The sequence below is a fragment of the Cynocephalus volans genome, chromosome X (assembly GCF_027409185.1).
Source record: "Cynocephalus volans isolate mCynVol1 chromosome X, mCynVol1.pri, whole genome shotgun sequence".
Lineage (NCBI taxonomy): Eukaryota > Metazoa > Chordata > Mammalia > Dermoptera > Cynocephalidae > Cynocephalus > Cynocephalus volans.
The window spans coordinates 10,100,835-10,122,426 of NC_084478.1; the positions used below are offsets into that span (position 1 = coordinate 10,100,835).

Consider the following 21,592-nt stretch of genomic DNA (forward strand, 5'->3'; position numbering starts at 1 on the left):
TTAAAAAACCCTCTTTCTCCTAGTCTCGTGTGAGAGAAGGAAATGATAAAGACAGCAGAAACGATCAGTGACGCTCTGCCTACAGCGTTCGCCGTTGGGGCTGCAACGCTGCCTTTTGCGCATCCTTTTGTCATCATTAGACCAAGTGACGCCCTGGAGCCCTGACGTCAGCTTTGCAAGGACTGGCCTGGCCCACACTTGGAGAAACGACGCCGCTGTGGGGAGGAGGCAGCTGCGGCCCTGGCGAGCCGAGCTGTGGCTTTCGATGGCTTCGGTGCCTCTTGGTTCTGGGGACGCATCCTCAGGGTCAGAGCACACCGTCCTGCCAGCCGCTAAGGTCACCCACCCCGAAAGAGGTCACGTGGTTCTTCATCCTCCTGGTGGGCCACAGAGCCACCCGCTGCTCACCCATAGGACTGACCCTTCCCACCCAGTTTCCTGACCACCTGTGGAGCTGAAGGGAACGGGGGAAGCCACCTCGGGCCCTGCCTGTGTCTCCTGACAGCTTTTCTAGACTATGAATCACACAGAGCTCTCTATGTCTGATGGCCATTTTAGGATTTTTAAATTGTTTTAACATAAAAATATTTTTTTTTTCCCCAAAATACTCCAGGCTCTTTCTCTTATAAGTCATTTTCTTTTTCTCCTGTAAAAAGTACCCCTGCCCTGCCTTCTTAACATAAAGCACTTATTATGTGCCCAAACTGTCCTTGAGACCTAAGATCTGAAGCAACTCTGAGGACGGGACTGAAAAGGGTGAGGAGGGGTAGGGGCAAGGAGGGCGGGACGGAGGAGGGGACAGAGGGAGGGAGGAAGCTGTCCACTGGAGACTTCTGTCACCGTGTCTATGTGGCTGCGTCGACCGAGGGGTCCTGAAAAGCCAGACCACAGCAGACAAGGGGAAAAGGCGGAGGGGTCAGGAACAACAGAGGGAAGACGCAACAAACCCAAAACAGTTTCCATCTCAGACCAAAGGCCCCCAGACAACAGAATTCCAGCTGATAGAAAAACCACAGAACAAAGAAGATTCTAGAAAATAGAAAGTGTTGGGATTACAAAGTTGCACATCGCATCGGTACAAACTGGTCTTTGAACATCCTTTGCCAGAGCAGCTGTAGTGTCCCAATTGTCAGGGGAAAGAAAACACCAGCGTGAGGAGAGGACGTTTCCCCTTCTGGTTTATCACAGCATTTTGCTTCTTTGTTTTGTTTTTTTGTTTTTGTTTTTTTGGCACAGCTTCCTTTTTTCTTGTTTTCCGTTCAGCCATCAGAGCCTCTTCCGGATGGAAACCACACCGTGCACGTCTAGCTTCCTGTTTCCTGGGCTGAATGTTCTGGGTGGAGACCACTCTTCCCCCTCTGATATGACTGATGCTTTTGATTTTGCTTGTTTGTTTTGGAACTTCTTGATGAAGATTACGAAAACTTACAGACTCCTGTGGCCAGGGACGAGTTGATTTCCAAGTACACTCTAACGCAAGTCAAGTTCGTACAGTTTTGGAGCTGACAGAATGGTGTCTGGAGAGGGCCAAGACCCACACGTTCTCTGCTGGTCCACTAGAACTCTTCAGTTTTTCTATATTTTGTGTTTACTTCCGCAGATCTAAAACACACACCTGGAGGGAAAGACAGAGGCACCTGTTATCTCAAGAGATGACACAAACGTGCCTTTAGAGCAGGGGTCGGTAGACGGTGGTCAACCACCGATTTTTGTGAATAAAGTTTTATTGGAACACAGTGATGAAGGTCAGAGAAGCTCCAAGAACAGGCTAGTGCCTGCACACCTGACCAACCAAACTCAAGCAAAGAGCACTGGGGGAAACACCAGGGCAAGGACTAAGGTCGACGTGGCAGAGTGACAGTGCCAGCAGCAGGAGCCACAGCCAGATGCCTACATGGCGAGGTAGGTGGCAGCTTAGGCCTAAGAGCAAGGCCTCCGAGAACATTTGGGGACCCTGGCCTTCGAGGTCAATGCTGTGCTGTGCATGGGAGGAGGTTGTGCTGCATCTCTGGGTTCCACCCAGGAGATGCCAGGAGCCCCCCAAACCCAAGCAGTGACAGCCCAACAGGCCTCCAGGTGTTGCCTAATGTCCTCAGAGGGGCAGAGCACCCCAATTTCATCCAGGAAATGTTGACCAGAAGGACATTCTGCAAGGGCTGAAGCGAGGGCCACTCCCAGATGTGGGGCCACCCCAAGCGGTCCCCGCGCATGAGCTGAGCCTTGCCGAGTGCCACCCCGGCTTGCCCCGACCCCACGCTTGCCCCTGCCAACTCGAGCACTGCTTACGGAGCCATCGGAGGCGCTGGCGCCCACTTTGTCCCCGCGAGCGTTCCAGCACACCTCGAAGATGCCACGGGTGCCTCGGTAGCTGTGGACGAGACTGCCACTCTGCGGAGAAAGCACAGTGACCAGCGCTTACCACACGGGGTGCAGCCCGGCTGCCCGCCCAGGTGCTGCACGGGTCTCGGGGACAGCGGGGAGCTGCTCATAAAGGGGAAAAGAAGGTGGTAGCTCCTCCAAGGAGGGACGTCTCCAAGATGTCTTGCTTGGAGCTGTGAGCCCTGAGGACAGCAGAAGCAGACACCTTTCCTGGGGAGGGAGTGGCCCTGGGTGTGTGTCCCGGGCAAGGGCGCTGCCAGGCGGAGCTGGACAGACAGCTCGGGCAAGGGCTCTCCATGGGGGGCGGCAGCTCATTCCTGAGCACCGGTTCCCCAGTGGCTGTTCTGAGCCCAGGTCACTGCAAACACAGCTACTCGGGCAATACTTTGCAAAGGACTCAACCCCGAGGGTCAAGAGATTACCTGAGTATTCCAGATATGGACACACTTGTCAAAGGAGCCGCTGGCCAAGTACTTCCCGTCGGGGCTAAAAGCGACACTGTAGACAGGTTCCTGGTGTTTGGTCAGCGTGTGGATACAAACCCCTCGCTCCACATCCCACAGCCAGACCGTGGAGTCAAACGAAGCACTGCGGAGACGGAGGGGACACGTTATCACCTGAGCACGCGGGCGTTTAGCACACGTCCCTCCAACACGGGCCACACCTCACAGGACCCGTCTCTCTCTCCCCGCTTCTAGGTCCAGATCAGTGAGCTTCTCCTCCTAAAATGCAGCTCAGATGCAGTGAAAACAAAGCCATCGTCACAAAACAAACAACTTTTGGTGCTGTTATTCCGAAAGCAAATTGATACCCACGTTCCTATGTTTCTGCATTTGTTTAAAGATATAAATGGTAAATACTTTTGTGGAATATTTATCAAGTTTTCTAAGATGCTCTTACATTGAAAAACTTCTATTGTTACCAACAAATGCAGATAGCCAGGTTTGGAAAAACAGCGAATAGAGTGAATAAATATTTATAAAATTTTTAAGCCAACAGGAATTAAAACACAGTCACATCTACACATTCGACCACATTGCTGAGAGCTGCAAATTCCAGTTATTTTCAAATTTAAAATAAAGTACATATCGCAAACCTGCTATCTGGCTTTCTTTTTCTCTACAGGGCTGGTACCACCCTGTCCTTTTCGTGTGTGCTGACTAAAGGGTCATTTATGTTCCTAACGGGTAACACGTGACACAAAAGGACCTCCCAAGTCACCAATACATGATTATAGCACGCGGTGCTGTATCGTAGTAATTTAAGTGGCTTTTAGGACAATTACATGAAATAAGAGAATTATGGCCTTTGTGTTTTTCTGTTCAACCACTCGGCTGATACAGGGATTCGTTCCAGTCTTTTCTAAGAAACAAGCTTGGTTGGGCTGAGCACTTTCAACAAGCTGCTCGCTCCTGGCGCGGCCGGCTGGCTCCCGCTGCCCCAGAGGCAGGTGGCAGGCGTTCTCCGCTTACAGGAGGTGTGTGCCCGCCTGTCACTACCCTCTCTCTGCAGCTACACAGAATAACCCGCTGCTGCCTCCTGGTACCCAAACATTCCCCTTAACTCTCCTCTCTTGTAGGCTAAGGGGACATCCACATTTCATGGGTCCAGATCCTGGTTTTCAGACCCCTAAGGAGCTCGGCATTCGGTCGCAGAATCTCTTTAGCTTGATCTTCTAAAAGTTCTTCCTGAAATAACGAGAGTGGAACGTTCTACTCTTAATGGGGTCTGGCGAGCATCAGGGCACAATAATGCTCTTGAATGAAGCCTAAAGCCACGTGGTTTTGGGGAGGCCACCTTTGTCACTTATAACCCCTCTTCCCAATTCTGGCGGTGACTGGCTGGCCACTCCGCTCCCTCCCAAGCTGGTGTCTTAGAGGACTCACTATATAAAATGTCAGGTCAAGTCTGGCTGTGGCTGGGGGAACCTTTATCCCTCCTTGAAATTCCTGCCCCTGGAAGCCCTGAGTTGAACGAATAAACCAAGCCCAAGGTCCGAGGTGAACTCTTTCCCTTTCCTTTCTCTGCTGTCAGGAAAACCTTCAGCAAAGCCAAGTGCCTGAAGCCCTCCCAACACGTGCCTTCTCCCAGCCTCACTTAAAAGTTCTATCTCGGCCCCTTCAAAAGGGAGGTACGAAGTTCAATGCTCCAGCAAAACGTCCTGTTCTCTCCACGTATGAGGAAGTTCTGCTGCTGTGCTGCTGACTCAGTGACAGCGGGCCAGGCTGCGTTCAGGAGCCGAGGCTGGGCTGTGCAGGGGTCCTGTCCTTACGTCGCCAGCATGATGTTGGAGTTGGTGTTGCTGGTGGCCGGCCCAGTGGGACTCCACTTGATGGTGTATATCTCTTTGCTGTGAGCTTGCAGGTCATGCACACACGTGTCCTGCTTCATGCTCCAGATCTTGGGAACACAGTGGTAACAACATGAGCAAGCTATGTCCCTCCAGTGAGCCAAGAGACTGCTGGCTGTGAACTGTACACAAGCCATTGGAGTGTCCCACTGGAAAAACTGCAGGTCATTGCCCAGGAAGGGCTGGGACTCCTAGCAGGACCCTCGACTGGTACATGAGAGTTCACTGGGCGAGAGCTAATCTGACAGTCAGTAATGGGACAAATTACCGAGGAAGGAAGAGGACTCAATACAGATAATCCCCAAAGGAACAGGGAATGTGAGACTTGCGTTGAGGACTGGGGGCTGTTTAGGGTTAAACAGCTCATCCCTACAGATGCTAACTTTACCTTTAATGTCATGTCATCAGAGCAGGATGCTAGCAACATTCCAGAAGGATCCCATTTGATAGCATTGGCTTCATTCTGAAAGATAAAATGGGTTTGCAAAAGAAATCAAGGCCTGAGATCAGACCCAGTGGCTGTCTACCAGGGGACAGTAGCGCTCTGACATCATGGTGGCCGTCCACCAGGGGGCAGTAGCACTCTGTCAACCTGCCGTCCACCAGGGGGCAACAGTGCTCTGTCATCCCAGCAGCTGTCTACAAGTGGGCAGTAGTACTTTCTCATCCTGCTTACCATCCAGCACGGGGCAGAAGCACTCTGTCATCCGGCCGACCATCCACCAGGGGGCAACAGTGCTCTGTCATCCAGCCGACCATCCACCAGGGGCAATAGTGCTCTGTAATCCCAGCAGCTGTCCACAAGTGGGCAGTAGTACTTTCTCATCCTGCTAACCGTCCAGCAGGGGGCAGAAGCACTCTGTCATCCAGCCGACCATCCACCAGGGGGCAATAGTGCTCTGTCATCCCAGCGGCTGTCCACCAGGGGGCAATAGTGCTCTATCATCCAGCCGACCACCCACCAGGGGCAATAGTGCTCTGTAACCCCCGTGGCTGTCCTCAAGGGAGCAGTAGCACTCTCTCATCCTGCCTACCGTCCACCAGGGGGCAGTAGTGCTCTGTCATCCCAGTGGCTGTCCACAAGGGGGCAGTAGCACCCTCTCTTCCTGCCTACCATCCACCAGGGGGCAGTAGCACTCTCTTCTTGCCTACCGTCCACCAGGGGGCAATAGTGCTCTGTCATCCCAGTGGCTGTCCACAAAGGGGCAGTAGCACCCTCTCTTCCTGCCTACCGTCCACCAGGGGGCAGTAGCACTCTCTCTTCTTGCCTACCGTCCACCAGGGGGCAATAGTGCTCTATCATCTGGCTGACCATCCACCGGGGGCAATAGTACTCTGTAATCCCAGTGGCTGTCCTCAAGGGGGCAGTAGCACCCTCTCTTCCTGCCTACCGTCCACCAGGGGGCAGTAGCACTCTCTCTTCTTGCCTACCGTCCACCAGGGGGCAATAGTGCTCTATCATCTGGCTGACTATCCACCGGGGGCAATAGTGCTCTGTAATCCCAGTGGCTGTCCTCAAGGGGGCAGTAGCACCCTCTCTTCCTGCCTACCGTCCACCAGGGGGCAGTAGCACTCTCTCTTCTTGCCTACCGTCCACCAGGGGGCAATAGTGCTCTATCATCTGGCTGACCATCCAGCAGGGGCAATAGTGCTCTGTAATCCCAGTGGCTGTCCTCAAGGGGGCAGTAGCACCCTCTTCCTGCCTACCGTCCACCAGGGGGCAATAGTGCTCTATCATCTAGCTGACCATCCAGCAGGGGCAATAGTGCTCTGTAATCTCAGTGGCTGTCCTCAAGGGGGCAGTAGCACCCTCTCTTCCTGCCTACCGTCCACCAGGGGGCAGTAGCACTCTTTCTTCTTGCCTACCGTCCACCAGGGGGCAATAGTGCTCTATCATCTGGCTGACCATCCACCGGGGGCAATAGTGCTCTGTAATCCCAGTGGCTGTCCTCAAGGGGGCAGTAGCACCCTCTCTTCCTACCTACCGTCCACCAGGGGGCAGTAGCACTCTCTCTTCTTGCCTACCGTCCACCAGGGGGCAATAGTGCTCTATCATCTGGCTGACCATCCACCGGGGGCAATAGTGCTCTGTAATCCCAGTGTCTGTCCTCAAGGGGGCAGTAGCACCCTCTCTTCCTGCCTACAGTACACCCGGGGGCAGTAGTGCTCTGTCATCCCAGTGGCTGTCCTCAAGGGGGCAGTAGCACTCTCTCATCCTACCTACCGTTCACCTGGGGGCAGTAGTGTTCTGTCATCCTGCCATCCACCAGGGGGCAATAGCGCTCTGTCATCCCAGTAGCTGTCCACAAGGGGGTAGCAGCGCCCTGTCATCCCAGTAGCTGTACACAAGTGGGCAGTAGCACTCTCTCATCCTGCCTACGGTCCACCAGAGACTGCTGGTGGGGTCAGTAGCATTCTGTCATCCTGCTGGCCATCCTCCAGGGGGAGCAAGATTCTGTCATCTTGCCTACCATCCACCAGGGGGCAGTAGTGCTCTGTCATCCTGCTGGCCATCCTCCAGAGGGCAGAAGCATTCTGTCATCTTGCCTACCATCCACCAGGGGGCAGTAGTGCTCTGTCATCCTGCTGGCCATCCTCCAGAGGGCAGAAGCATTCTGTCATCTTGCCTACCATCCACCAGGGGGCAGTAGCGTTCTGTCATCCTGCTGGCCATCCTCCAGAGGGCAGAAGCATTCTGTCATCTTGCCTACCATCCACCAGGGGGCAGTAGCGTTCTGTCATCCTGCTGGCCATCCTCCAAGGGGAGCAAGATTCTGTCATCTTGCCTACCATCCACCAGGGGTCAGTAGTGCTCTGTCATCCTGCTGGCCATCCTCCAGAGGGCAGAAGCATTCTGTCATCTTGCCTACCATCCACCAGGGGGCAGTAGCGTTCTGTCATCCTGCTGGCCATCCTCCAGAGGGCAGAAGCATTCTGTCATCTTGCCTACCATCCACCAGGGGGCAGTAGCGTTCTGTCATCCTGCTGGCCATCCTCCAGGGGGAGCAAGATTCTGTCATCTTGCCTACCATCCACCAGGGGGCAGTAGTGCTCTGTCATCCTGCTGGCCATCCTCCAGAGGGCAGAAGCATTCTGTCATCTTGCCTACCATCCACCAGGGGGCAGTAGCGTTCTGTCATCCTGCTGGCCATCCTCCAGAGGGCAGAAGCATTCTGTCATCTTGCCTACCATCCACCAGGGGGCAGTAGCGTTCTGTCATCCTGCTGGCCATCCTCCAGAGGGCAGAAGCATTCTGTCATCTTGCCTACCATCCACCAGGGGGCAGTAGCGTTCTGTCATCCTGCTGGCCATCCTCCAGAGGGCAGAAGCATTCTGTCATCTTGCCTACCATCCACCAGGGGGCAGTAGCGTTCTGTCATCCTGCTGGCCATCCTCCAGAGGGCAGAAGCATTCTGTCATCTTGCCTATCATCCACCAGGGGGCAGTAGCGTTCTGTCATCCTGCTGGCCATCCTCCAGAGGGCAGAAGCATTCTGTCATCTTGCCTACCATCCACCAGGGGGCAGTAGCATTCTGTCATCCTGCTGGCCATCCTCCAGGGGGAGCAAGATTCTGTCATCCTGCTGACCGGCCACCTGGGACTTTCCCCGAAAGCAAAGCACAGAGCCCGGGAGGCCATGCATTTTCCTTTTTCTCACTTTGCCTTTTTCATTTATATAAAAGCACAGCCATATACCACAAATGAGCAGCCACCCTCATCAATATTTCTTGAAGGGAAAAAATTCCATACTAGGAAGGAAGCAAATGAAGAATTCACATACAATATAGGCAGCAAATAAAAACACCAAAACCTCAGCTGTTTTTAAAACTGGACATGGAAATCACTTCCCTGTGCATTTTCAATGCAACAGCTACTCCTTCTATCTAAATCTGCTACATTTTTCTGGAGAGTGGCGGTGGACGGGTGTCAATGCAGACAAACGAAGCCCCTCAGCCACGGTGGGGTTCCACGGGGAACAGGAGGCCCGTGTGCCCCAAGTGCACGAGCACACGCCAGAGCCCAGAGGGTGGCTCTGTGAGAACACCCGGGAGAAACAAAACCCACCCAAGGGGCTTGAGCTCCAGTGCAAACAGCCTGGAAATACAAAGGGCAGGGGAGTTCTACCAGGCAGCTCAGCATGCTGGGTGCACAAAGGAGCAGGACTGTTCCTCAGGGCCACCAGGGCCCCGAGACCCTGAGGCTAAGGCCTGGGGGACAAAGGCAAATGTACCCGGCAGGCAAGGGAGAGGGGGACACACAGGGAACACGGTTCTACAAAGGAACAGCCTGTGGCAGAGGAACACTGTGCCGCACATGGAGACCAAGGAGAAGGTGCACCCACAAGGGGCTTTTCCTTAGGGTGACTGTAGGGCCCCATCTGCTCAGGACAATCCCACAATATTATGCCTGCTGTCCCAGCCCCAAAATTAACTAACTTCACACTCATAATTCATTTTCTAAATAATTTCACACTCCTAAGGACTCTGGTTTGGAAGATAAATTATACGGTCACACTACTTTTTAAGGAAACTGAGTTCTGAAGGGTGTGAAGCAAAGAAGTGACAGGGCCACATCAGTGTTCCACATGGCATGGATGGCCTGGGAAAAGGGAGGAAGAAAGCCTGGAGTCCAGGGAGTGGGCTCCTGTGTGAGCCAGGGGAGGATGAAAGGGTCAGACTGGAGAGCAGCATGTGCGCAGAGGTGCGTGTGAGTGCCCAGGTGTGTGTGAGTGTGCAGACGTGTGTAAGTGCATGGATGTGTATGAATACATGGACATGTGTCTGAGCATGTGGCCATGTATGCTGGTGTGCATATGTGGACGTGAGTGTCCAGGAGTGTGAGTGGGCATGCATGTGAGTCCAAGGAGTGGGCTCCTGTGAGCCAGGGGAGGATGAAGGTGTCAGACTGGAGAGGGGATAATGTGTGGACCTGAGTGTGACTGTGCAGATGTGTGTGTGCACGTATGTGTGTGCAAGTGTACATGAGTGTGCATGACATTGTGTGCATGTGCACTCATATGAGTGTGCCTGCGTGTGTGCGAGTGTGTATGCATGTATGTGTGTGTGTGCATGTGCCGAGTGTGGAGGTGTGAGTGTGCATGCATGTGTGGGAGTGTGGGCGTGTGTAAATGCACAAGGGCAGCTGGTTCTGGCTGCGGCTGCTGAGAGGAGAATCGATGGGCAGGTTTCTTGGGGCCCAGGAATTTGGAGCCAGTCACCATGAACTGTCTCCAGCTGAACCCTCCTGGGAATGGAGTGCCAACCCCACCCACCCGCCACTCCCAGCCCAAGTCACAATTCCTGGGAAGCATCGAGAAGCAGCTCAGAAGTCTCAGGAAGAAGTAGGCTCAGCCACATTTAGCTTGAGGCTTGTTCCAAATGATTAGCCACAAGGAGACCCATTTAAAGAGCCAAGTGGTGGCACGGTGGTAAAGTCCCGGGCACGGCAGCTGGAAATCACATAGCTATGTGACTTTGTACCCTACAGCACGCACAGACTGCGGGCAGCGCTATTAAAAGTTTGCAGATCATCCAGGGTTAGAGGAGAAACAAGTTTAGACCAGAAAAAGCACGTGTCCATTCGTAACCACAGCCAGATATTCACGGGACAATGGATGCCTGTGCTCCAAAAGCACCTTCTTTTGGAAGCAGGGACACATTGGGCCGGGAGCTGAGACTGGTGGGTACTAGGGAAAGGCGCAGGCACTGAGGACAATGGAACTGAATTCCCTTAAATTGGTGGCATGATGGGAACTCCCCAGGGGCTTTGATCAGACCCCTCTGCTTTAACAGGGGATCCCCAACATCTAATGACATTCTGGGTGCTGGTGAGAATAAACAAGAAGCCGCATGAGAGAGCCCAGGTGGGAGCCATGAATTCTCCCCAGGGAATCCAGAGGACATCTGAATGGGGTCGTGGAAGATGGAAAGGATTTTGTGTCAGACCAGGGACATGGTGAGGGGGTGTAAGGTGGAGGCTGTGAGAGTTTAAGGCAGGGAAGCATTTCAGGAGGGGCTGAGATGAGGTGTGAGGGGCTCGACCACACGGGTCTTCCAGGAGAACTGAGGAATGGGGGGTTTTTTGGACACTAGAGGGATCTGCAGGGGAAAGACTGGGAAGAGCCTCACGTGATTTGCTAAAAAATCTGGTAAGTCAGCTGCTGCTCATATTGTTCTTTTCTGGTATATGATGAGATTATTTTTTCAGCCTCTGGTTGCTTTTATGACTTTCTCTTTATCATTGGTTTTAGTGTTTGCTGACCACATGCCTAGGTGTACAGATATCTTTCTAGATGTTCTGCATGGGGTCTGCTCAGCTTCTTGGATTGAATGTTGATGTTTTCCACCAAATTTAGTAAAATGTGGCCACTGTCGCTTCAAGCAATTTTCCTGTTCCGTTCTCTTTTTTCTACCCATATAACACAGATATATGTTTAATATTGTCCCATACGTCCATAAGCCTCCACTCATTTTTTCAGTCTTTTCTGTTCTTCAAATTGGCCATTCTATGATCTCTGTTCTGGTTCACTAACCTTGCTTTTGCAATCTCCAGCCTGCTGTTACACTCGTCTAATAAGATTTTCGTTTCAGATATTGTGCTTCTCGGTTCTCCAATTTCCATTTGCTTTTTAGAAACATAGTATTTCCATTCTCTGCTGACACTCCCCATCTATTTACTTATTACAAGCATCTTTTCCTTTATATCCTCGTACAGTTTTTTCATAGCCTTTGCCGCAAAGTCCAACATCTAGATCACCTCAGGGTCACTTTTTCTCACTGCCTTCCCGACACTGGGTTAATCCAACTGCCTAGGGTAGCTGTGGCAGCTCAAGAGCAAAGATCTGCAGAGGAACTGGTCTGCTGTTACGGCATCTTTTGATTCTAGGTAAAAAATATAAAAAGGCTCCCACATCACATTCTCATGAACTCAAGTCTGAAACTCAGAAGTCCCACTTACTGTGTGTCCTTGGAAGGTTTTGACCGGGTGGTCACAGCCGAGTCTGCATACATGAATACACATGTCTGTGCTACAGGAGGCAAACGTAGTGTTGTGCTGCCAGTCCACGTCAAGAGCAGGGGCTGTGGAGCAGGAAAGACAGGGAGGACGCTGACATTTATCAACTGTGCAGAGCTCGGCTGACTTAGAACAATTAACAGCACGGTGGAGAAGCCATATCTAGTAACACGATAAAACATATTCCCGCGTGAACAGACTCTTACTTTCAAAGACCTTAAAGACCCTCTCCTCCCACATTTGCAGGGACGACAAGATGCCTCTGGAGAGAGGCCCCGTGGCCCTTTCTGTGCCCCATGGCATGCAGCAGCTCTTGCTCCCACGGCACAGGTGAGAAAGGGCAGGTGAGGTGTGCCGGCTGCCTGCCCCCGCACCTTCCTGCTTGAGCAGTATCACCATGGTGGGCCTGTTTGATTTGTTTTCACAGAGAGAGGAGGAAAAAGAAGAGGAAAAAGATTTCATAGCCTGTGCTCAAGACACCCCAATTAAAAAACCTCCTGCAACCCATTAATGCATCCCATGGATTCGGGGATAATTAGTGTCAACAAGAATCCCATATTAGGGATGAAATTGGGTGAAAGGTTCAGGACTCGTGATGAACACCCTCCCTGAGTCCAAGAGACCCTCTGCTCTGCTGAGGGTTTTGAGGTGACTGGCCTCTGGTCACTCCCTGCTAGACCTCTCCATGTCCCGCCTTTCCCTACTCCTTGTTCCAGTGTGAGCCCTGCCCCTGAAGGGACCTCAGAAGTAACGACGATGGGAACAATACAAAGGTTAACTAATTCTGCAGTTTAGTTACGGTCTCATTCTCTACTTTCTGGATTCTTTGCTGGGACGGCAGCGGGAAATCCAGCCACTTTCCAATGCACCGAAATGCCCAGGACCATTGTTAAAAGCCCAGCCCTCGTTCTGTCCTCAGAGCCCAGTGCCCCAAGATGTTGGAAGAACATGTAAAGACCAGGGTGGCGAAGTCAGAGCAGCCAGACTCCATCCTTGTTCTGTCCCTCAGGCAGGTCCTGGGGTCTCAGCTGCACACAGGGATGTTCTGTCAAGCCCTCAGGGGACGCTGAGCGTGGAGTGAGACAAGCCATCTCAGGCCATCAGCACAGCTACCAGCCAGAGAAGGGGTACAGATGTGTTAGTCCCCATGGCTGTTGTACCTGTGGCCTCCAAGCCTCATGCCTGTCCAGTTACAGGGAGCGGGTCTGCGGCTGAGGGCGGCTGCTCTGACCTCCTCTCAGGCACCCACTTGCTCAAGTGATCACTTGGCACTCCGGGGACCTCGTGGCCATGCACCGTTCATGTCTGTATAGTCTCTGCTCCCCTGAGGCAGTCCCACTGGAACACTCCCTAGAGGCATTTACGCATCAAGTGAGAGGTGATGGCCGGAGGAGGGGGGCTCGGGAAGGAACAGCAAGGGGGAGAGGGAGCTGAAAACCCTCAGCACCAAGTCTCTAATGGGCTTCCCTGGAAGACAGCTGACTTCTGGGGGAATTAAGCAGATCCCGTGCGACTCCCCTGGGAGCTCACGTCTGTTCTCCCCGGGACTTCATCCCTCATGCCTTTTCCCTTTGCTGATGTTGCTTTGTATCCATTCCTACAAGAAGTCTTAGCTGTGTATGCTGAGTCCTGTGTGTCCACCCAGCAGACCGCCAAACACGGAGTGGTCTCGGGGACCCCAACACAGCAGCCCTCCTGGAGCAGCAGGACAGAGAAGCCTGCCCTGGCTCTTTGGCTGGTTCACAGTCGTGTTTCCAGACTCAGGAGCAGGTGGGTGTTGAGGCATCTGTACCTTGCAAACCTGAACGACAACACTTAACACGAAATGGGTCTCCTTCCCACCAGCGAGGTTCCACAGGCTGCTCCCTCTGTGCGTTCACAATTACTTTAAGGGACATTTCACAGAACTCTGAATCATGACTTTTAAATTACGAAATCAAAACAAACCTCACCTGAATGGAAAGGAAACTGTTGTTTGGCTTCTCCTGTGTGGGCATCCCAAATGATTGTTGTCTGCGCTCCGCAAACAAAGGAAAAAGTTAGTAATTATTCTTCTTGCAAAGTTTTCTCACGAAAAATGCATCATGCAAGAAAAGACAGTGGGCCCTTATTCCTTCTAAACCAGCACAGTCCAATAGAGCTATTCCTTTAATTTTTCAGGGAAGCTGTAGGAAGTTCAGGATGAGGAGAGGTCATATTATTAGGAGAAGGGGAAGCAGAGGGGTGTGTTCTTTTCTCTGTAGTTTTGGGGTTTTTAGTGGCTGGCTGGTAAGGGCATCTGAACCTTGACCTTGGTGTGACACCTTGCTCTCCCCAAATAAGCTAACTGCCTCGCACTGTCCCATAGAGGTATCATGTGAGTCACTACACTAATTTTTAATTTTACAGTCACCACATTAAAAAGAAAAAAGAAACTGGTACAATTCATTAACAGTGTATTTTATTTCACTCCAATATTGCCAAAATACTATTGTTTCAACATGTAATCAGTATAGAAAAATATTAATGAGGTATCTGACATTCTTTCTTGCCCCCCATCCTAGGGCTTGGAATCACAGCGTGTTTTACACACAGCAGTTTGGACGGCCACATGTGATGAGCTACAGCCACACGAGCTGGTGGCAACTGCAGCGGACACAGCAGCCTTAACTGATACCTGAGAAAACTACTCAAATCAGTGGTGATTCCCCCTCATCCCAAAACGCTAAAAAACCTGGAACAAAACATATCTAAATGTCTTTTCAGCAGTTTTCCAAATGAAGAGCTGCACAAACAGACATTTCTGGAAATTCCCCTGACCGACCCTCCATGAACCAGGACCACGAGATGTGGCAAAGCCATCGGATTACGCCCGGGTCAGGCGCTGATTTATGGGTCTACAGTAAGGAAAACGGTGATCGGCACCTTGGAACACAAAGTAAATCATGAATTCTGATGAACTTACTGATGCTAGGAACATACTTAAAGCAGCAGCCAGGGGCAGCTCCATAAATACCATTGGAATTAAGTCTTCATTAACCGGAATTTTCAACGTCATTGGAAACTTTACACCTGTCTGTCAGTGAGACTTCATAAAGATTTCGTTTTAAGAACTGGTTATGTTTTGGGTTGATTGTAGAAACATTCAGAGGAAACACTCAGAGCAGCAAGTGTCTTTGAAACATGGTATTCCTACATTTGGGGTCAGCTCTAGACCACCTGTCACTGTTTGTCTGCAACTGTTTTCTTAATTTGTCAAGCACAAACAAATGTGGTTTATATATTGTGAGTACAATCGGTCCTTGAACAACGTGCGGGTTAGGGTACCGACCCGGACACAGTTGAAAATCCACGTGTAACTCTTGCCTTCCCCAAAACTTAACTACTAATAGCCGACTATTGATATGACGCCTTACCAATAACATTAACATTCAATTAAAACATGTTTTCTATGTTATATATATTATATACTGTATTCTTACAATAAAATAAGCTAGAGAAAAGAAAATGTTATTAAGAAAATCACAAGGAAGAGAAAAATACATTTATAGCACTGTGCAGTATTTACCAGACCAAAAAAGTTCCATGTATAAGTGGACCTGTGCTGTGTTCAAGGGTCAAACTGTAAGTAAACTCACAAATGTCTGATACAATTTCACATACTACAATCAGTCACTGGAACATTTAGTTGACATTTATGTTAAATATACATTGAACCGAAGAAAACATTTCCCAAAAGCTTTGGGAATGTGAAATATATTTTCGTCACTTTGGGTTAAGCATACACTGAGGGTCACACCAGCATCCTCATAAATTACATTTTCTCCATGGGTATTATGTTCAAGGACACTGTTATTATTCCTGCCATGGTTGACTAAGGAGTAAAGAGGGACATATATGGCCCAAAAGACTAACATGATTCCAAATATGCATTTTTACTGATCGTACAGTCCATCACCTGGTAGAGTCAAAATAAATAATTGGTGAGAAACACACAAATGAATGTAAAATAAAAGATCCGCCAGGTGGGAAGGAGGCCAGGAAACGATTTAGAATGCTCGGCAAGTCGGAGGGCAGAGTTACTGGTAAGCCGCGGCCTGATCCTCCTCCACGCTGCACCAGCTGTGTGTCACTAGACAAGTTAATAAACCTCTCTGGGGCTCCAGTTCTTCCTCTGTAAAATGGGATTGATCATACTAATGTCTGCCTCCATCTTGAGAGTATCGGATGGGTTAGCACACATAGTAGTAAAGTGCTTGCTGTAAATGTTAGCGATCATTTTCATGAATTATTTTCATAATTCAAGTGGCAGTTACCGATGGCCTGCTGAAGGCATGACAGAGTGCTGTGTATGCGTATTACTTGAACTAGAACATCTTGGGAAAAATTTGATGGTAGTTACACGACACATTTAGTGTGTCAACCACAGCAGCTTATCTTTTCTTATATTATAATAAATTAGGCTCCCAAGTCCGAATGAAGAGTTTCTTGGCTTAAATATAGAGAAAAGGAACAAATGATTCACTGACCTACACAGTTATATCCACATACAGGCGCTGGCACTCTTTTTCTATTAAGGGCCACCTGGTAAATACCTTAAGCTTTGAGGGCCAATGGTCTTCTGTTGCAACTGTTCAACTCGGCCACTAAGGCGTGAAAGCAGCCACCGACAATTCTCAACAAATGGGAGTGGCTGTGTATCAATAAAACTTTATTTAAAAGAACAGGTGATGGGCCAGTTATGGGCTGTGTGGGCTGTACCCTGCCAAGTGCACCCATGACTTCTCCAAGAGTGTGATGATGTTTAGAGTTCGTTTATTATTTTATATTAAATTTTACAACTTGAATGAACAGAAAGCAGTAACAGAGTAAAGTTGTCAAACTGTCATGAAACCAGTGTAGTTTCTGTGGGGGAATGGTTCTATGTCTCCTTCCTCTTTGTTCTGGGATCTTCCACCCCAGGATGGCTTCGAGAGGCACCTGGCTCTAATGCCATCACGTCTCTCTGGCAGCCCTGCCCAAGTGCAGAGCAAGGGAGTCCCACTTTGGCTCCGTGGCCTGTCAGGGGACAGTGCCCTGTCCCTAGGTCCGTTTTACTCCTGCTCGGGAAATGTGCAGTCCACAGTGGGAAGCAGGAGCTTATCAAATTAGGAAAGCAGAAGTCTGCTAAGAGAACAGTCTGTGTCACTAACATCACTCTAGGGGTGAAAGTTTACACAGAGCACACCCACACCACCTGCTCTGTCCAGCCATTGATAAACACAGTCTGGAGATTTTCCTCTCTTTATCACTGAACTATGAACCTCAAAAGAAGGGACACTTTGCACAGAGGTCTGTAGAACAGTGGAATATACTGACAGAGATTATGTGCTATAAATTAACACTAAGATCAAAATTACAAAAGCAAAACCTATACAGGTCCTTTTGATTTCTTAAGGGGAAGGAGAAAGCCTAAGAATTCAAAGAAAACACCGTGTTATCTGGAGACTGAAAATAAACATGTATAGATTGAAAGTATGTGTTTTAAGTTAATACTCACTTTGTCTACACCAGCACTCAAAATATAATTCCCCTTTTTATTCCATTTCAAGGCAAAGATGGGGCCTTTATGTTGGCCTAAGGTGCTGGCCAGGTTACCTGTTATGTCAAAAAAATACAGACAAACATGTTGACTTCAAAGTCATGGTCTGTTCACTTCACGGTTACATACAGAAGCAGGTCCTGTCCAACCCCAACACGACAGACGCAGGACTTACCATCTTCCGTCCATATCCTTGCAAAACCGTCGTATGAACCTGTGGCCAGAAGTGTCCCATCGCTCTGCAGGCCAGAAAGAGACACAAACCCACAGAAGCAGCTTAGTAGTGGTGGCACCAGAAAAGCACACAGAACTCGCCAGGATCCCAAGTCTAGAATATTCCTAAGCCGATAACTGATGCCACATTAAGAGACTAACGGGTCATCTCTGACTACTTCAGCACACACTGCTGTTAAATTAAACACAAGGCATGTGGACCAGGAAGCGAGAAAGCCACACTGGAACCACTCACCTTGTGTGCTGTCTAATTAAGGACAGAATTTAAAATACCTACAGAAAGTCATCCTAAGACTTTGCAGAAAGCAAAAAGAAGTTGAACGGCGTGTGACCCATGTATAAATGCACATAGCAGGTGGTCCTGAGCTCTCAAGGTGGAAAGTTTTCTTTCCTGGCTGCTTGTCACAGCTCCCCAGCTGAGCCTTCCCGGGGTCCCGCCTTCATGCTGTGAGGTCCCCCTCACAGAGCCATCAGGCTCGACTCGCTCATGTGTGCTGACCATGGGAAGGCACGGCCACCCAACACCCAGCTCATTCTGTGCCCGCCATGGCCTTAGCAGGAGCTCTTGGAGATGGAGGGCACCTGTGAGCCCGCAGCTCAGGGCAGGGCCACCGCACCCTGACATTTCAAGGGGCCTGGGGGGTGGAAGATGCTTATGTTCCAGTCCAGCGAGGTGACATCTTTGTTACTGGGGACATCGTGTCCCCCTCCCGTATACAGTGCCTCAATACAAGCTGGGTGGAGTCCCCGTTGCTGTGTTCATTAAGGTTCCATATCCTGGCCGTCGAGTCTCCAGACCTGCAGAATAAAAACACGCGCACGTTGGCTCTTGGTGGGTACAGCTCTTTCCACCCCTCCCATGCACCCCCCCTCCTCGCCATCTCTGCATTTAGCAGTTTTAAATGTCTTTGCTCCCCATCCCATGGAGAACACGGTGAGGAATGCCGACTTCACAATCCGAGACACACAGAGCTGTGGAGTGCACAGGACCCGCTCGGGATCTGCTCATGTCGGGAAGACGTGACACACGAGGTCAGACAACAGCACGTGTCCCTTGAGGCAGAATGCCAGAGACGAGCAGGGGTTCCCCTGACCTTGGAGCGTCCCCAACCTGACATCCTCACCCAGAAGCCAGCAGATCGCTGACAGGGTTCCAGGCACAAATGAACACCTCGGACTCATGGCCCCGAAGGACTGTGGCTTTGTTGGGTGGAATCTCAACGTCCCCGTCAATTTCCATGGGTTTCGAGTGATTATCTGTTGTAGGAAACACAAAAAGGCACGTGGCTTATCAATACAAAAGAAACTCATTCTCAGGGGGCTTCTGTTTTAGGAACACCTTGTTTTTATGTACTAGGCGATACCATCTCTGATGATTATAACTAAATCATGGCTTTGTGTGATTGGGTATTTTATGTCTCTTTGTATTTTGCCAGTCTTCAAATTTGAGTGAGGAATACACTAATTTATTCCATAAAACTGGGGCCAGTCAACTATGACCCATGGGCCAAAATCTAGCCTGCTGCAGCCTCTCCTCATAAATCACGTTTAAGTTATTTACTGACGCCCACATATTTATGCATTACCTGCAGCGACTGTTACGGGATGAACCGTGTCCCCAGTACCTCAGACAGTGGCTGTATTTGGGGACGGGGTCTTTAAAGAGGTGATTAAGGTAAAATGAGCTTGCTAGAGTGGGTTTTAATCCAATACGACTGATGTCCTTATAAGAAGAGGAGATTAGGACACAGACACACACAGAGGGACGACCATGTGAGGACACAGTGAGAAGATGGTGTCTACTAGCCAAGGAGAGAGGACTCAGGAGGAACCAGCCTGCCTCGCCTTGAGCTCGGACTTGCAGCATCCAGGCCTGCAGGGAGAAATTTCTGCTATTTCTGCCACAGATCTGCGGTGCTCTGTCACAGTAGCCCGAGCAGAGGAGGACAGCTGCTTCTGCATTTCAAGACAGAGTTGGGTCACTGTGACAGAGACTGCCTGGCCCTGAACGCCTGTGACAGCCACTGTCTGGCCCCTTAGGGAAAGTTTAGTAGCCCCTGCTTTACGGGAAAGAGAAGGCAGCGGTCCAGTCTAACCAGCACACAGTCAGCAGCAGCTGACAGTTTTGTAATGCAGTGTAGAGCTGAGTCTGCTGTTACATCTTCTTGTTCAGGTATTTTGGTGGAAAACCCCAGGAAGAGAAGGACTCACTTCTCAGTGGCAGGTAACCTAAGATCCACTGCTTCTGGGTCAACACATAAAAATATGAAAATGCCTGGTGACCCTGCTTGGATTGAGAAGCCTGACACAAAATCTTCACAGCCTACCCTCAGGAACAGTGGGGCTATGAAAAAATGCTTCTTCTTATATGCTTCCCAAGTTCCCATGTGGCTGGGAGAAGATGAAGAAAAGCAAAATGATCTTCAACGTTTGGTGGATCCATCCCCTGGTGATGGCGAGAGGACAGCTGGCGTCCTAGCCAGCCGTGCAGTGGGGGCCTGGGACTCTGTAGAGGCGTGCAGAGGAGGCCGTCACCTGCTCATTTATCCACAGGCAGCCGTGGCATGCTCCAGCCCCGACAGGCTGTTCTGCAGACCAGGTGTGAGGTGCTGAGAAGGGGGTCGAGGCGGCTGCTGCAGAACTTAAGAGCAGTGAGCCAGGGTGTATTAGCCACGTGCACGAGCAAGAGAAGGAGGCTGGGCTCCCTGGGGCAGGGGTCAGTGCCCAGACCCAGCCTGGGCAGAAGAACTCCCACTCCCACGGCCACAGCAGGGAACAGCCTCCAGAGCAACAGACCAGAGACGGGGAACGGGTAAGGAGCCGACCTCAGACCAGAGGGGTGGCAGAATGGCTCAGGTCCTGGATGGGGCACAGGCATGCCTTGCATTCTGGCTGTGGGTCCCAGGACAGGTCACCTCTTTTGTCTCTGTTGTTCTAGTTTTAAATAGATTTTCTGATGTGGGAGTTAGTTGGCGGAAGGTGCACCGGGCCTGAGCAAGTTTTATGATATGACTGTCGAGCTCTGACTCATCTGCTGCCTACTCTTGGGCCATTAGCTAACAGGTCTAACCTCCCGGGGTTTCGCAATGACCAAGTAAGATGATGCCTGGTGTCCGGGGCGTGGTGCCCTTGCACTGACCATGGGCTCGACTACTAGACCATAATTTGGCTGAAAACCCTCTGCATGGAAGGCTGAGAGAGACACTTGTTCGTGTTGGACAGTGAGCATCTGGTACTTGTCCCTGTTACACGTGAGCTCTCAGGAGCAGGGCAGCAGGATTTCATAAAATCCAGGATGGGTGTCGAGAAGGTCGGGTCTAAGGATTTTGGAGACAACCAGGGAACGTGAAGGTCTTCCGGCCAGACAGTAAGCAAGCACTGGAAAACAACTGGTGAGAAGTTGACAGCGGGCAGATCTCTAAGAAGTCGTTGCATTCGCCCAGCTTTAGAAGCACAATAAAGCGCCAGAAGCCCCACACTTACTTATTGCGTGTGCTCCGTTCTCCTCCCCGTTGACCGTGGCCTCTCCGTTCTTTGGTGGATTTTGCTGGGAAACTGCTGCCAGGGCTGCCGGGGCTGCTGCTGCCGCTGCGGCCGCCGCACTGGCCTGCTGCTGCGCGAGCTTCTCGCGGAACGCCTGCTGCCGCGTCTGCACCACGTCGGGCATCACGGCGTCTATCAGGGACAGGGACTGTATGGGGCAGCCGTCAAACACCGTGCCATCCTGGGAAAGTAAGCCAAGGGCAGCCGTCAGCACCCACAAAAGAGGACCTCCAGGACCAGACTCTGCCTTCCGGGTGGGAGAGGTGCAGGAAGGTGGCCCAGAAACTGAGACGCCTGGGAGCTCAGGGGCTGGGGTAGGGGGTCGGCGGCATCAAGCAGGTGCCCGGACTGTAGGGGCAGGGCAGAGGGACTCCACGGTGGGCCAAGGACTGGGAGGTGGACAAGGGGAACCGTCGATGAAGAACTAGGTATGATGGCTGTCCCGAGGGAGACCTGATATTTGCTAAGTGTCAACCTGAACTGGGGCATTAAGGACATGTGAACGTGTCTCC

The 21,592-nt window shown here is 50.9% G+C and overlaps 1 pseudogene; it reads right to left on the reverse strand.

Moving 5' to 3' along the window:
* Positions 1–1,588: 1,588 nt before the first annotated feature.
* On the reverse strand, positions 1,589–21,219 carry LOC134366856 (F-box-like/WD repeat-containing protein TBL1X; annotated as a pseudogene).
* Positions 21,220–21,592: the final 373 nt, after the last annotated feature.